The following is a 14,852-nucleotide window of genomic DNA, read 5'->3' on the forward strand; positions in this document are numbered from 1 at the left end:
GATAGACATCTCGTGTGTCTGTAGTGATAGATATCCCGTGTGTCAGTAGACAGACATACCGTGTGTCTGTAGTGATAGACATCACGTGTGTCCGTAGTGATAGATATCACGTGTGTCAGTATTGATAGACATCACGTGTGTCTGAAGTGATAGATATCACGTGTGTCAGTAGTGATAGATATCACGTGTGTCTGTAGTGATACACTCCCTGTGTGTCAGTAGATAGACACCCTGTGTATCAGTAGATAGACACCCTGTGTATCAGTAGATAGAAAAATTATTTGTCTGTAGTGATAGAATGTGTGTTGTAGTGATAGACATCCGTGTGTCTGTAGTGTGTTGTCAGTGATAGACACACTGTTTGTCTGTAGTGTATCACGTGTGTCTGGTAGTGATAGACACCCTGTGTAACAGCAGAGATAGACACTCCGTGTAACAGCAGAGAGAGACACCCCGTGTAACAGTAGAGATAGACACCCCGTGTAACAGCAGAGATAGGCACTCCGTGTAACAGCAGAGATAGACATCCCGTGTGTCTGTAGTGATAGATTTCCCGTGTGTCTGTAGTGATAGACATTACGTGTGTTTGTAGTGATAGACATCCCGTGTGTCTGTAGTGATAGACATCCCGTGTGTCAATAGTGATAGACATCACGTGTGTCTGTAGTGATAGATATCACATGTGTCCGTAGTGATAGACATCACGTGTGTCAGTAGTCATAGACATCACGTGTGTCAGTAGTCATAGACATCACGTGTGTCAGTAGTGATAGACGTGTGTCAGTAGTGATAGTAGTGATAGACATCACGTGTGTCTGTAGTGATAGACATCCCGTGTGTCTGTAGTGATAGACATCCCGTGTGTCTGTAGTGATAGACATCCGGTGTGTCTGTAGTGATAGACATCACGTGTGTCTGTAGTGATAGACATCCCGTGTGTCAATAGTGATAGACATCACGTGTGTCCGTAGTGATAGACATCACGTGTGTCAGTAGTCATAGACATCACGTGTGTCAGTAGTCATAGACATCACGTGTGTCAGTAGTGATAGACATCCCGTGTGACTGTAGTGATAGACATCCGGTGTGTCTGTAGTGATAGACATCACGTGTGTCTGTAGTGATAGATAGCACGTGTGTCTGTAGTGGTAGTGATAGATATCCCGTGTGTCTGTCGTGATAGATATCACGTGTGTCTGTCGTGATAAACATTGAATGTGTCTGTAGTGATAGACATTGAATGTGTCTGTAGTGATAGATATCACATGTCTGTAGTGATAGATAGTCCATGTGTCTGTAGTGATAGACATCACGTATGTCGATAGTGATAAACATCACATGTGTCTGTAGTGATTGATATTACGTGTGTCAGTAGTGATAGATATCCCGTGTGTCTGTAGTGATAGACATCACGTGTGTCAGTAGTAATAGACATCGCGTATGTCTGTAGTGATAGATATCCAGTGTGTCAGTAGACAGAGATACCGTGTGTCTGTAGTGATAGATATCACGTGTGTCTGTAGTGATAGACATCACGTGTGTCAGTAGATAGAATCCCTGTTTGTCAGTAGATAGACACCCTGTTTGTCAGTAGATAGACACACTGTTTGTCAGTAGAAAGACACCCTGTGTATCAGTAGATAGACACCCTGTTTGTCAGTAGATAGACAAACTATTTGTCAGTAGATAGAATCCCTGTTTGTCAGTAGATAGACACCCTGTTTATCAGTAGATAGACACACTGTTTGTCAGTAGATAGACAAACTATTTGTCATTAGATAGAATCCCTGTTTGTCAGTAGATAGACACCCTGTTTGTCAGTAGATAGACACATTGTTTTTCAGTAGATAGAATCTTTGTTTGTCGGTAGATAGACACCCTTTTTGTCAGTAGATAGACAACCAGTGTGTCAGTAGATAGACACCCTGTGTGTCAGTAGATAGACTCCCTGTTTGTCAGTAGATAGACAGCCTGTTTGTCATAGATAGACTCCCTGTTTGTAAGTAGATAGACTCCCGGTGTGTCAGTCAGGAATGATCGTCTCTTTTTGACATAACAGAATGATCGTCACCGCGGTTTTCTCGATGTAAGATAACTATCTATAAATTCATGTTTAATAACTGCGCATTCAGCAACCAAAAAGGTTTAATTATGTCGATTAAATTTAATGGTTCACAATTCTTGATCGACAGTGATCAAATCATTTCCAGTAAAGAAATCCACTCCTCAACATCTACCAAGTGTTTGCAGGGATTTTCTGTTTTCTACCTGATGTATTGATTACCTTTAAAATTGCCTTCATTTGATCGCACGGATAGCTAGACTATTTGCAACTATAAAAAGGTAACCTCTCACCTTTTAGCGATTTAAAAGTGAATTTTTTTCCGCCCCATTTCTTTTCCACGACTAGCTAACGACCTGTACTGTCAGTGGAGAGAACCCCGTTGACGCGCCAGAGGGCATTACGTGCGCTTCAAATATTGTCGATACATCAGGTTCATCGCGTCCATTCTCTGTCTGATGTCTGTCCACACGTCCGAGCATGTATTCCTTGTGTCTGTTCGTCCAAGCAAACTCGAAAGTTAATTTATATGCTACGTCATATGTATTCAACAGTTCATTTTTAATCCTATTTACTATTTGCACAAAAAATATTTTTTAAAGAACAATTATGAATTGTCAATTAATTTTCATTTGTATATTGTATTTATTTAATCACTTATTTATTTATAAGTGTTGATTAAAAAAAAATACACAAACTCTGGAATTTCTGTCCATCGTTCGTAACATAGTTTTAGTTTCAAACATGTAGTTTAAATCCTAATTCATTTTCGCCATTTACACATTACAAACATGACAAGTTTTACTACACATTCATGCACAGAATACAGAATATGAACCAGTATTGGAAAACAGGAAGACGTGTACATTAATATCTCTTCTAGGTTGTTAAGTTATTGAAATACACAAACTTCTGTAGTAGCAGTGTGATTTAGAATAGTGTAGTCAGCAAAAAATGAATTTTTCCAAAAAATATTTCATTCAAATATCAATGCCAAACACCAATCACACATAATAGCATTCATCCATTATCAATGTCATTTCTGGTGAAAAAGGACAAAGATTTAACTACGTTTATCACGCCAGTTTCGTATGATATATATATATGTAGTTTTGAGAATCTAAATCTTGTCTGTTGTACACACAATTCAATATTGTCAATAAATGTACACACACACACACACACACACACACACACACACACACACACACACACACACACACACACACACACACACACACACACACACATATATAGTACGTATTTAAACAAGATTGTCACCTTCACAGCTCTAGTCGACAGGTAGCGGACAGGTAACATTCATTTATAGTCTGACTGACCTGTCCGAAGGCCAGATAGCGGCCACGTCTTTCCGTCTTCAGTTCAACCCGATTACGCTTGAAGGGAGGTAAGCCAAACTCAAATGTAGCGACAAAAGTTTTAGAAGAAAGTAAAAAAATACAAACAAAAACGAAACCTCGATATAAACATATCTCACTAAATAGGAATTGTAGCCAAGTGGATATTGAAAAAAGATTTAAAAGTATATCAATTGGTATTGTTCGCATCTTTTTTCAGATTGATCTCGTTTTTCAATGAACCCAGTGACAGCTAGAAATAAATTCTTTTTTTTTCTGCAGGGAACATCTTTAGCAAGAGAAAAAAATGTACTGAAGGGTGTTTATCCATCTCTACAAATCACACTGACGTCCATCCATGCATAACCGGAGCCTGTGAAATCCCGTTAGATTCCAACACATTATCTACATTCAAGTGTAGATATACATGCATATTAAAGAGAACTTGGGCAGTTTTTCTCATGACATTTTGACTGCCAGCGTTCACACTGAGACATCTTGCCAGGGAGGAATCTGTATATATGTATGTATATTTAGGGGGTCCGCACTCGGGTTTCCGTGCGCCAGGGGCCGGGGAAATGAGCCGGAGAGTTGGGTTGTCGGCATGTCAGCACCGACTTCTGTTTGTAGCGAGTCTGATGCACACCATTTGGTCGACCTATTACTGAGGCTAAATGAGGCAAAGCCACATCTAGAGCGCTCACACGACCAAGACTCGCCCAGTTTATGCAGCACGCTCACACGTGAATCGAATCGACACCGTTAGGTTCGCTTCCTTTTGCGAGACCAACAATGATGGTTAGCGATAGTCAACACCATCAGCCAGTGAGTTATGGGTCATAAACTTTCAGAAAAATATATATTCGTAAAACAAACGCTTTCCACCGGAAGTAACGGTAAACTTAACATGAAATAAACTAAACTTGACAAAGGTCGTGATTTTGGTAACGATGACAGCACTCTGTGCCTCTTCGGCGTATCATGTGGCAAATTTATTGTAAAAAAGCCATGGAAATTTAATATGATTACAAAATAAGAATAGAAGAATTAATTGGCTCCAGAAGTTTATGAAACGGCCAAAGTCTCCCGGCGTCTAGACATAGATATCACGCTGATTTGGGTTGAGCACTAGTATTCATATTCAACCCAGCTAACACATGTAAGACTCGTATCACAAACCAAAAACTCTAAGTAATTGCCGGCTTAGGTTTCAAAGCGAAACCCATTCTTACCCAAGAAATGCCCTTCAAATTTCCACTGGCGCCAGAGATTTGAGCGATCTGATAGGCCAAAACTGAATGCACGTGTGGTACATGTACATTTTACATGTAGGTACGGTCAAGATTTGGAAAAATGGTAAAATATCTTGTATTGCATGAGGATAAAGATGCAGATATGTCGAAAACGTATTTCTGGAGTTTAAATAACAGTTTCAAGTAATTTATGATGAAGAGAGTAGAATTTAAATTTCAATACATGCACAGTGTACTTAAATGTAGTTAACGTTGTAGAAAAAACGAATTTTTATCGAAAGATTAGTAAGGCTAAGATACATATACACCACCCCACCCCCTGCTCCCCAATTCCTTGATTGGCCTACTTCACAACAACTTCATTCACGGAGTAATAATGTCTTAAATAGTTTTAAAAGTGATTCATCAGAATATTCTCAGAATTGATCAGATTGTTAAGAAAAGTGTCGCCAAATCGAAGAAAGATATAAAATCTACTTAAAGAGCGAAAATAACATGTAAGTAAACCTGTACACTGTGTCCACTAACAAGGTGACATTGATATAAACCTGTAAACTGTGTCCACTAACAAGGTGACATTGATATCTACCTGTACACTGTGTCCACTAACAACGTGACATTGATATAAACCTGTACACTGTGTCCACTAACAAGGTGACATTGATATAAACCTGTACACTGTGTCCACTAACAACGTGACATTGATATAAACCTGTACACTGTGTCCACTAACAAGGTGATATTGATATATACCTGCACACTGTGTCCACTAACAAGGTGACATTGATATAAACCTGTACACTGTGTCCACTAACAAGGTGACATTGATATAAACCTGTACACTGTGTCCACTAACAAGGTGACATTGATATATACCTGTAAACTGTGTCCACTAACAAGGTGATATTGATATAAACCTGTAAACTGTGTCCACTAACAAGGTGACATTGATATATACCTGTACACTGTGTCCACTAACAAGGTGACATTGATATATACCTGTAAACTGTGTCCACTTACAAGGTGACATTGATATATACCTGTAAACTGTGTCCACTAACAAGGTGACATTGATATAAACCTGTAAACTGTGTCCACTAACAAGGTGACATTGATATAAACCTGTAAACTGTGTCCACTAACAAGGTGACATTGAAATAAACCTGTACACTGTGTCCACTAACAAGGTGACATTGATATATACCTGTAAACTGTGTCCACTAACAAGGTGATATTGATATATACCTGTAAACTGTGTCCACTAACAAGGTGACATTGATATAAACCTGTACACTGTGTCCACTAACAAGGTGACATTGATATAAACCTGTACACTGTGTCCACTAACAAGGTGACATTGATATAAACCTGTACACTGTGTCCACTAACAAGGTGACATTGATATATACCTGTAAACTGTGTCCACTAACAAGGTGATATTGATATAAACCTGTAAACTGTGTCCACTAACAAGGTGACATTGATATAAACCTGTAAACTGTGTCCACTAACAAGGTGACATTGATATATACCTGTAAACTGTGTCCACTAACATGGTGATATTGATATATACCTGTAAACTGTGTCCACTAACAAGGTGACATTGATATAAACCTGTCCGCTGTGTCCACTAACAAGGTGACATTGATATAAACCAGTACACTGTGTCCACTAACAAGGTGACATTGATATAAACCTGTAAACTGTGTCCACTAACAAGGTGAAATTGATATAAACCTGTACACTGTGTCCACTAACAAGGTGACATTGATATATACCTGTAAACTGTGTCCACTAACAAGGTGATATTGATATATACCTGTAAACTGTGTCCACTAACAAGGTGACATTGATATAAACCTGTAAACTGTGTCCACTAACAAGGTGACATTGATATAAACCTGTAAACTGTGTCCACTAACAAGGTGACATTGATATAAACCTGAACACTGTGTCCACTAACAAGGTGACATTGATATAAACCTGTAAACTGTGTCCACTAACATGGTGATATTGATATATACCTGTAAACTGTGTCCACTAACAAGGTGACATTGATATATACCTGTAAACTGTGTCCACTTACATGGTGACATTGATATATACCTGTAAACTGTGTCCACTAACAAGGTGACATTGATATATACCTGTAAACTGTGTCCACTAACAAGGTGACATTGATATAAACCTGTAAACTGTGTCCACTAACAACGTGACATTGATATATACCTGTAAACTGTGTCCACTAACAAGGTGACATTGATATAAACCTGTACACTGTGTCCACTAACAAGGTGACATTGATATATACCTGTAAACTGTGTCCACTAACAAGGTGACATTGATATATACCTGTAAACTGTGTCCACTTACATGGTGACATAGAGATATACCTGTAAACTGTGTCCACTAACAAGGTGACATTGATATAAACCTGTACACTGTGTCCACTAACAAGGTGACATTGATATAAACCAGTACACTGTGTCCACTAACAAGGTGACATTGATATAAACCTGTAAACTGTGTCCACTAACAAGGTGAAATTGATATAAACCTGTACACTGTGTCCACTAACAAGGTGACATTGATATATACCTGTAAACTGTGTCCACTAACAAGGTGATATTGATATATACCTGTAAACTGTGTCCACTAACAAGGTGACATTGATATAAACCTGTACACTGTGTCCACTAACAAGGTGACATTGATATAAACCTGTACACTGTGTCCACTAACAAGGTGACATTGCTATAAACCTGTACACTGTGTCCACTAACAAGGTGACATTGATATAAACCTGTAAACTGTGTCCACTAACAAGGTGACATTGATATAAACCTGTAAACTGTGTCCACTAACAAGGTGACATTGATATAAACCTGAACACTGTGTCCACTAACAAGGTGACATTGATATAAACCTGTAAACTGTGTCCACTAACATGGTGATATTGATATATACCTGTAAACTGTGTCCACTAACAAGGTGACATTGATATATACCTGTAAACTGTGTCCACTTACATGGTGACATTGATATATACCTGTAAACTGTGTCCACTAACAAGGTGACATTGATATATACCTGTAAACTGTGTCCACTAACAAGGTGACATTGATATAAACCTGTAAACTGTGTCCACTTACATGGTGACATTGAGATATACCTGTAAACTGTGTCCACTAACAAGGTGACATTGATATAAACCTGTAAACTGTGTCCACTAACAAGGTGACATTGATATAAACCAGTACACTGTGTCCACTAACAAGGTGACATTGATATATACCTGTAAACTGTGTCCACTAACAAGGTGACATTGATATCTACCTGTAAACTGTGTCCACTAACAAGGTGACATTGATATAAACCTGTACACTGTGTCCACTAACAAGGTGACATTGATATAAACCTGTACACTGTGTCCACTAACAACGTGACATTGATATAAACCTGTAAACTGTGTCCACTAACAAGGTGACATTGATATAAACCAGTACACTGTGTCCACTAACAACGTGACATTGATATAAACCTGTAAACTGTGTCCACTAACAAGGTGACATTGATATAAACCTGTAAACTGTGGCCACTAACAAGGTGACATTGATATAAACCTGTACGCGGTGTCCACTAACAAGGTGACATTGATATAAACCTGTAAACTGTGTCCACTAACAAGGTGACATTGATATAAACCAGTACACTGTGTCCACTAACAAGGTGACATTGATATAAACCTGTAAACTGTGTCCACTAACAACGTGACATTGATATATACCTGTAAACTGTGTCCACTAACAAGGTGACATTGATATAAACCTGTACACTGTGTCCACTAACAAGGTGACATTGATATATACCTGTAAACTGTGTCCACTAACAAGGTGACATTGATATATACCTGTAAACTGTGTCCACTTACATGGTGACATTGATATATACCTGTAAACTGTGTCCACTAACAAGGTGACATTGAGATATACCTGTAAACTGTGTCCACTAACAAGGTGACATTGATATATACCTGTAAACTGTGTCCACTAACAAGGTGACATTGATATATACCTGTAAACTGTGTCCACTTACATGGTGACATTGATATATACCTGTAAACTGTGTCCACTAACAAGGTGACATTGATATAAACCAGTACACTGTGTCCACTAACAAGGTGACATTGATATATACCTGTAAACTGTGTCCACTAACAAGGTGACATTGATATAAACCTGTACACTGTGTCCACTAACAAGGTGACATTGATATAAACCAGTACACTGTGTCCACTAACAAGGTGACATTGATATATACCTGTAAACTGTGTCCACTAACAAGGTGACATTGATATCTACCTGTAAACTGTGTCCACTAACAAGGTGACATTGATATAAACCTGTAAACTGTGTCCACTAACAAGGTGACATTGATATAAACCTGTACACTGTGTCCACTAACAACGTGACATTGATATAAACCTGTAAACTGTGTCCACTAACAAGGTGACATTGATATAAACCAGTACACTGTGTCCACTAACAACGTGACATTGATATAAACCTGTAAACTGTGTCCACTAACAAGGTGACATTGATATAAACCTGTAAACTGTGTCCACTAACAAGGTGACATTGATATAAACCTGTACGCGGTGTCCACTAACAAGGTGACATTGATATAAACCTGTAAACTGTGTCCACTAACAAGGTGACATTGATATAAACCAGTACACTGTGTCCACTAACAAGGTGACATTGATATAAACCTGTAAACTGTGTCCACTAACAACGTGACATAAACCTGTAAACTGTGTCCACTAACAAGGTGACATTGATATATATCTGTTCACTGTGTCCACTAACAAGGTGACATTGATATAAACCTGTACACTGTGTCCACTAACAAGGTGACATTGATATAAACCTGTACACTGTGTCCACTAACAAGGTGACATTGATATATACCTGCACACTGTGTCCACTAACAAGGTGACATTGATATATACCTGTACATTGTGTCCACTAACAAGGTGACATTGATATAAACCTGTAAACTGTGTCCACTAACAAGGTGACATTGATATATACCAGTGCACTGTGTCCACTAACAAGGTGATATTGATATAAACCTGTACACTGTGTCCACTAACAAGGTGACATTGATATAAACCTGTAAACTGTGTCCACTAACAAGGTTACATTGATATAAACCTGTAAACTGTGTCCACTAACAAGGTGACATTGATATATACCTGTAAACTGTGTCCACTAACAAGGTGACATTGATATAAACCTGTAAACTGTGTCCACTAACAAGGTAACATTGATGTAGACGTTGGTCACCTTATTTAGGACCGAACGTCCCTATCATCATCCGTTATTTTTTAATTATTTTATTTATTTATTTGGTTTTTTTTAGATGTTTTTCCTTACATGGATATAACTATTTGTAGAGAGCTTTATTATTCAGTGATCGATGTTTTTTCTTATTTCATCATCTTTTTATAACATTTGATTTGCTGATTGGCTTGTAGATGACATAACAAATATAGATCAGTAATTTACCTGGTGATTAAACTATTAATCACAACCGGTAAACTATCAAACGTTAGTGAAATCGTCAATACAAAATTCAACAGAACACGGCAATGAAATAAATATAATCGAATTCCTAAAGGGAAAAAAGTCGGGTTACCATTTTTTGGAAATTCTCTTTTGAATGACAGTGAACTAGGTATCAGTATGTAAGTTCGATAGTTTTTAGACATCGGTGTACACGTCTATTTTTATCAATCCCTCAATAGTCTAGAAAGATTGTGTATATGAACCGTTGTTGACAGTAAGATCCCGTATTTGACAAATAGGAAGGTATACTTATGAATTAGACTTTAATTTATCTATTCAGTCACTGACCCGAGCTCTTACATCTATTGTTTTTACTATAATTGTCCTGTGTCTGGCAGACAGTAATTCTTTAATTAATTTTTTGGGCATAATCTGTTACGAAGATGACAGTTCGAAGACAGCGAAACGTGTGAGGGATAGTCGACATCAAATGTCTGAGCTGTGATACCTTCTGGCGCGTGTTGTCATTGCCGACACCACTAGTTAACAAGGTACCTTTGGCTGGTGTGGATAGGAACACCAAGTGACGTATCACACTTAATACATAACAACAAAGCCGATGGTACCAAAATAAACTAATCATTTATATGGAATTATTTTCTTCGTTTTTGTTTGTTAACTTTAACTTTTTTGTTTTATTTGTGTTTGTTTAGTTTTGTTTTTGTTTTTGTTTTCGTTTTTTGGGTCAATTGGGCAGTAAAACGATCCGAAGTTGCTTGTAACTGTCTGTTTTATTCTCTTAACAAATCTTGTTTTCCGCACACGAATATGTCGATTGTCGCAAGTAGATGTCTCGTGCTTTAGTTGACAAACCTATGGTATGTGTAGAATGATATACATTGTAACATGGAACGTTTTTTTACAAAGTATGGTAACCTTAATTTGCACATAAATGTAGTGTGTTTTTTAATCTGTTTTTGTACATGTACCTTACGTGAAAGGAACACTGAAAACGTGTCTTCTAACATCAGTTTTCCAGACTAAGGGAGATAACTATCAGAATGTAATTCGCGCCAACATCATTTGACTTTTTTGTTTTTGGGGTTTTTTTTAACATACGTATCCATTGGTTTATTCAATCTACCAATTTTTAATGATTTGGATTTAAGTCAAATCGGTGCGTGGGTCAAACAGTTGAGTATGATAGAGGTTGATGCAAGCTCATGCTGGCGTCGATTATACCTAATGCTAGTTGTTAAATTGATATACCTGGAAAAACGTTAATCTTCTTCTAAAAACACGATGACAGTACGTACAGGAGGTATGACAGGTATGTAAGATGGACTCTATGTCACCTTCTAATTTCTTAATTCGAAATAAATTATGGAAATTCATGTAAAATCGGTGACAACAAACCAACAGACAACGATGGAAAACAAAAAGATAGAAAAAAAAAACAAAATTTTGAAATATCTAATTTGTCATTCGCCTGCTCATGAAATAGAATTACTTTAAACGCTGTAAAACAAAATTGACACGTGCACAATTAATCATATAGAGAGGACCACGACATTCAAGTGTATGTAAGTACGGGCTAGGTATCGTGTACTTTTATTGAATCTCTAAAGACGAAGGCTAAAAGAGGCACATTTGGCTTGTGTTGCTCACCTACTCTGTAGCTTAAGAATGTAATACTTTTAATATCATTTTCAAGACAATTATATATTTAACCAAAATTGAATACTCTTTATGTGTATAACAGGTCTAAAGAAACTGACCCTATGTTTATTTGCTATTAAGAAAACATTTTGAAGATTCAATAGACTTGACCCCGTAACCATTTCTTTTGTAATCTTTTAAACATTTCAGGCCAGCATGACATTTTTCATATATCATGTCATCTGATATTTGTTGGTTTATACAGAATAAGTTTTTTTTATATTTGTTCATTAAGATTGATCCACGTGTCCTTGACATTGGGCCAAGGTCATCAGTTTCAACAAAATTGATAGCTCGGCATCATAACACGCTACTAACCAACGATTTTGATTTAATGATTTTTAAGGAGATACAAGGGCAGTAAAACTATACTTTTGGTCATTTAGCATGTAAACCACGTGATACCCAAGATCTGTTGTATTTTTGGGTATAAATCAGTGTAGTAAGTTTCAATCGGTTGCCGTCTGTTTTTTGAAAAAAACAAAACAAAAACAAAAAAATCAGGAATGTGATCAGTTTGATGTTAGATTGCTGGATTTATCCCACTGAACAACATACAGGAGGTCCGTTGAATAGTGATCCCTATTTCAAAAACCAAAGTAATCACTCGGTATTTAAATTAAAAGTGGTTCATATTAGCCATATTATATCTTTTATTGAAATGAAATGAAATCGTTATACATTCAAAACAAAGATATTTCATAATTTCAGAGGAAAGGACATATGTATATATTAGAAAATAACTAAAAAAACAAACAAACAAAATAAAAACAAATATATATGTTAGACAAATAATGATATTAGGCATCATCTGCCTTTCTATTTTATACGCAATTCTTAATCACTTATTCTAACTTATCAATGCAAAGCACGTGTAAATTGTAACTGGTTTGGCATGCACCAACACATAACTCATAATCTAACAATTTTTTTGTCTTATTTTTTATCTAAATTACAACCACAAAGAAAAATTGAATATATCGATGGTTCTCATTGGACAGTTTTTCAAGACTATTAAGTATATCGACGGTAATCATTGGACAGTTTTTCAAAACAATTAAATATATTGACGGTTCTCATTGGACAGCTTTTATGACAATTAAATACAGCTATATATCGAACTAGAACTTGGGTTAAAACAGTGCATACACGATATCAAAAAATACTTTATTTAACTTAAATGTAATATAATGGAATTAAATAGATTATAGAAATCGAATTAAAAGATTTGCGAAACAGAAATATCATTATGGAATGAACATTGTAGCAAATTAAAGCATTTCTGATCTATTACAGGTGCTATGCCAAGAAACACACAATCAGATTAAAAACTCCCACTGGAGTTCACGTTTAAATGATAAAATGATGAAAAGACACCTTGATATCATTAAAATCCATTTGATTCTTTATAATTATCACGGTATTTTTTTAGTTATAAGCGCAAATGTATGTAATATACCTTAACGTTTTCATAATTGAAGATATATATATATAGATATAATTTTTTTTAAAGTTTATAGGATTTTTGATATTTATAGCGTATGATGCTATCAACAGAGTTCCTCGGAAAAGAATATGTGACAAAGATGACACTTCTAACATAAAAAAGTAACTAAGAACACATGTCTGTCTCTGCAAACGTTGATGAAAAAAATGGAAATAGCCGTCAAAAGTAGGTACGGTAAGTATAAATCATATCTGTCATTTCCTTGATGGTTGAAGGAGAAATTCCAGTCTGTATCCCAATTTGGAGCCGTATTCAAAGAACAGACTACATGATGTATGCGCCGTGACTAAGCTTGGTACATCACATAGACACATATGGTTTGGCGTGATGACTTACGAGCGCTCTCCTGACAGCGGACGACACTCTGATGGATGGTTGACTGTATACCTACTTCAATCTCTCGTCCTAAATGTCATTTTTCTAAGCAATAAAGGAGAATTTATAACAATAATTTAGTAATTACTTCTTACTTCCTTGAATCCTAAGTATAATGAGATTCTGACGGCCTTGTTCGTACGTCGTGGGGTTTTTTTCAGAGACGACATTCGCTACCTGTTGTGTTATGGTTTTTATTCCTCGAGTTGAGATGAAAATATTGGTTTGTGCAGAAAATAGATGTCTTGCTCCACGTAGACATTACAACAAGTAATTTACATATATTACACGTCGTATTGGTACATTTTAGAGTGTCTAACTACATCAATAGCTAAAATTATAGTTCGTGTAATACAAGACGATCATTGAAGTTATTTCAAGTCATCATATAGTTCGTGTTATACACGATGTGTAATAAAATTATCTGTAGTTCGTGCTATACACGATGTGTAATAAAATTATCTTCAGTTCGTGTAATACACGATGTGTTATAAAATTATCTTCAGTTCGTGTAATACACGACGTGTAATGAAATTATCTTCAACTCGTGTAATACACGATGTGTAATGAAATTATCTTCAACTCGTGTAATACACGACGTGTAATAAAATTGCCTGCTGTTTGTATAAGACGCTTTATAGAAACTTGTAGTTTGTGTAATACACGACTTCTATGAAAACATTCGTAGTTTATGCCATGGTGTTTCTGCTATATATAATTATTTTTTTACAAGTTTGTACATCTTTGCTTCCAATTATTCCATAGCTGTTCAAAATGACGGATTATTTACATCGCAACGTATTAAAATGAGACCGTGAAATATATCAGATGAATGACATCATATTTACAAAATAATTGTTTCGTCACTGGAATCATTTTATGACCTTAAGGACCCGACATTTCTGTGTTATAGCTACATCAATATTAACACTTACATTCAAATACAAAAAAAAATCGTAGATTAATTTTTTTTAAAAACGATCACATTTGGATTAGAAATCACTGAAA

The sequence above is a fragment of the Ylistrum balloti genome, unplaced genomic scaffold (assembly GCF_031769215.1).
Source record: "Ylistrum balloti isolate Yb309-2 unplaced genomic scaffold, AGI_CSIRO_Ybal_v1 Utg370094, whole genome shotgun sequence".
NCBI classification, from domain to species: Eukaryota; Metazoa; Mollusca; class Bivalvia; order Pectinida; family Pectinidae; genus Ylistrum; species Ylistrum balloti.